Source organism: Theobroma umbraticum, unplaced genomic scaffold (genome assembly GCF_002168275.2).
Source record: "Theobroma umbraticum cultivar Fairchild unplaced genomic scaffold, ASM216827v3 scaffold_95.0, whole genome shotgun sequence".
NCBI lineage: Eukaryota > Viridiplantae > Streptophyta > Magnoliopsida > Malvales > Malvaceae > Theobroma > Theobroma umbraticum.
In genome coordinates, this window is record NW_018397257.1 from 2,289,600 (window position 1) to 2,293,685 (window position 4,086).

Sequence of the window (4,086 nt, forward strand, 5' to 3'; positions counted from 1 at the left end):
TGAAGCAACGAATGAGAGGGAGTGAACAACAATGGACTGGGACGAAAAATCATTCAAAGAATAAGCACCCAAGCAATAAAAGCATGATCAACAAGAATAAAAAAAGTTTCCCACAAAAAAAAAAGAAAAAACACCATGCCTTCAACACTGAAAACAATTTTTTTCACTAAAGATGAGGAAATGGACAATGGAGCAACGAATGAGAGGGAGGGAACAACAATGGACTGAGATAGTAGTGGATGAAAGGCTATTTTAAAGAGAGAAAGAGTGATGAAAAGACAGAAACAAGAATGGGTTAAATACCATTAACCCAAAATCATTCAAAAAAAAAGAGTACCTAAGCAAGAAGAGCATGACCAACAAGAACAAAAAGGCCTCCCCCCCTTCAAAACAATGCCATTAACATCAGAAATGAGGAAATGGATGGTGGAGCAATGAACCAGAGGGAATGGATAGTAGTGGAGTGGGATGAGAATGGATAAAAGGTTGCTTTAGAGAGAAAAGGAATGATAAAGAGAGAGAAACAAAAATGGGTTAAATACCTAGGTTAATTGGGTATTATATAAGAGAGTAATTTTGAAATTGTTAGAGGATATTTTCATCCAATCAATTTATTTTCGTATTCCTTTTGGCTTGGAATAGCCATTATTGAAGTAATGACTATTCCGACCCTTCTTCGAATGTCCATTTCTAAGCTTTAAGTTAACAATAGGAATAAGAGCCGAATAGCCATTCCCCCCAACTAAGCATGCTGCAGTTATCTTTTTGCTTTCCTTTCGTTTATATCTATTCCAAAGAAAAAACCTATCACATTTCCTAATCCCCAAGCCCGATTCCATTTCTTCTCACTGATTTCACCATTTCTTCTCTTCTTCTTCCTTACTAATTATTGATAATGATAAGCTTATATGGTGCTTTTTAATTAGATCATGTTCAATATATGATTTTTAAACATTATACCTACTTGTTTGTTTTAAGGTCACTACTCCGATGGTACAGATAAAACATTATATCTTTTGATAAAGGCATGACAAGTGCAAGCTTTAGACATTTTTCACATTTTTATTCTAGAACAATTTTGGTAAACAAGAAACAAAGAAATATAACTCCCCACTGAGCAATTCATAAACTATTAGCATACGTTTTCTACAATGTCACCAACCAATCTATGATCATGTTATATATGTTATAAATGAATAAAATACACATGAAAATATAATATTTATAGAACAACAATAAATTTAGCAATTTATTTATCTAATAAATAAATAATAAAATTAATTTTTAAAAGCATATGTCACAAGATCTCCAACTTGCATGTAAAAGCAATCATACACATATTTCACACCCATTGATTCTAAATGCTTCTCAAACACTCTTTGTGACAAAGATTTAGTCTATGTGTTTATCATACTTTTTTGACATAAGCAATATTTGTTATTGTAATATTGCCTCTATGTATAATATCACAAATCTAGTGAAATTTATACTTAATGTGCTTTGTGTCTTAGTGAGCTATTGGCTACACAACTTGTGCTATTGTTTCATTATTGTCATAATAAATAGTAATGAGAGAATTAATAAATGGAACAACTCCACGCTTCCATATGAATTTTTGGATCCATACAAATTCTTTTACTATTTCACTTGCAATGAAATATTTTGCGTCTGTGGTGGAATCTGTACAAGTATTTTGCTTGCAACTTCTCCAACTTATTGCTCTTTTTTTGCTTAATGCCAACTTTTTCTCCTTACCCAATGTAAAAACAAACTTAGATGTTTATTTTCTATTATCTAATTTGATTGAAAATCTTAATCTATATAGCTTGTCACTACTAAATCAAGTGGAATTTGTACTAGTTTTTCTCAAACACTTTTTGTAACAAATATTTAGTCAATGTATTTATTATACTTTTTGGCAGAAGCAATCTTTGTTATTGTAACATTGCCTCTATGTATAATATCATAAATCAAGTCAAATCTTTGCTTAATGTGCTTCGTTTCTTGGTGAGCTATTGGTTGTACAACTTGTGCTATTACTTCATTATTATTGTAATAAAAAGTATTGAGTGAATTTATAAAAGGAATAACTCCATGCTTCCATAAGAATTTTTTGATCCATACAACTTTTTTTGCAATTTCACTTGCAATGACATACTTTGCATCAATGGTGGAATTTGTACTAGTATTTTTCTTGCAACTTCTTCATCTTATTGCTTCTTTTTGCTCAATACCAACTTATTTCTCCTTACCTAGAGTGAAAACAAACCTAGATGTTTATTTTCTATCATTTAATTTGATTAAAAATCTTAAGGTCCGTTTGGTTACCAAAAAATAACTTACTAGGAGGAAATTTTTTTTGTGTAAAATATTTTGCAAAAATATTTAATGTTTTTAGTTATTTGGATAAGCCATCGAAAATATTTTCTATCATTTGGATCATCTTATGAAAAATGTTTTTCATCATCACTGGTGGAGCTATTTGGGTGTCAAGATGATAAATACGAGTTGACTATAAAGTGATGGAGTCATTTGGTTTGACTAATTTAGGATCAAAATTAAGAATGGACATGAAAATAGGCTAAATCAATAATGATATTTTTCAAACATTTAACCATATATTTATAATTAAAGTAAGCTCTAATTTTTAAAAAATTTTCTATTTCATGATCTTTTTACCATAACACTATAAAAATATCAATATTTATCAATTATGTTAGACATCCAAAACCTATACTTTGTGTATTTATCAAATAATGATAATTGAAATAATTTTTTATTATAATTATTAGTAAAATTTATTCAATTTATAAATAAAAATTTAATTGCATTAAATGATTTCATTAAAAAATATATTTTTTTGAATGCTATTGATTAAAAAGGGAAGCTGCGGATAAAGTAGTATCTCTCCATTATGCAAAAGAGTATGAGTTTAAAATCTCTTAAGACTTTTGAGTAGGTAATCAGCCTATGGACCCACTTCCATGTAATAACATCTAGGAGGCCCCCCTCCATCGATTCCTTAAACCATGGCAGTCTCGACAATGTTGGTTGACATCGTAGAAATCATGTGGTCGTAACTATGTATATCAACTCATGGCCTAGCCATATCTAACAACCAATGGCCTTGCCACGTATAATCACAGACCATGGCCTAGCGATGTCTAACAACTCGTCAGTGACCCAAAAGGTTCTCTAGTTAGAGCTCACTTGTACACAAGGATCACACTATCTTGAGGTGACATTCAGCCTACTTTCGATGCTCTTGGATTGTCAAAATTGTTTTAAAAACCAAATCAAGTTTTCAAGAGTTTTTCTTTAAGTCATTTGAAAACAAGGTTCAGCAACTTTTAAAATTATTTTTCACATTAAAATGTATGGTGTAAACATTTGCATAAAGTTTATGTAACGACCACTTACCCCGATTGTTACCAACGTTCAAGACTTACGAGTGAACTCGTTAAATTTCGAAGCCTTAATTGAAATTTTAGACATTATGCCATCAATCCATCAAATTGCTTGAATCATATACCTCTTGTAATAAGAATTGTACATAAATAATAATAAACCAACTTATCATTTATTCACCAAAACCGTAAGAATACATTAGAGTTTGTAGTATCTAACTGCATATTTATATTGACACTATTTACACATACTTCAAGTTATGGATGACTCGACCTCTAGCAGCGGAACGACTCGGAATAAAGTGCTATGAAATGCCTTTATCTATCCGTAGTGGATCATAAGCATCGATGATTGCACACTAGGTCGATCACTATCTACAAAAAGGAAAATAAAAGGTAAGCCTCACAAACTCAGTGATCATCGGCTCCGTGAGTAGGGCATAGATGGGAAACAAGCTAAGAGCAGAAGTTTTGAATATTAAAAATATAATAATGTATGCAAATAATTTAGCTCAAAAGGGTAATTTGTGCCTTTTTTGTAAAACCAGAAAGTTAATGCAAGATAATCATCTAAATCAACTAGCAAACCAATTCATGTAAAGATCTTTACCGTTGAAATCATTTAACAACCCTAGTAAAATCAAATAAGTATAATCATGCACGCTCCCATGAAATCAAA

General features: G+C 30.9%; 1 long non-coding RNA gene across 1 annotated transcript in view; it reads right to left on the reverse strand.

The window, feature by feature from the left end:
- Positions 1–3,556: 3,556 nt before the first annotated feature.
- The window catches only part of LOC110412742 (uncharacterized), a 1,847-nt gene continuing 1,317 nt past the window's right edge, over positions 3,557–4,086 (reverse strand). Inside the window, exon 2 of the long non-coding RNA XR_002444894.2 lies at positions 3,557–3,782. This is a non-coding gene — a long non-coding RNA (uncharacterized LOC110412742). The remainder of the gene's footprint in view (positions 3,783–4,086) is intronic.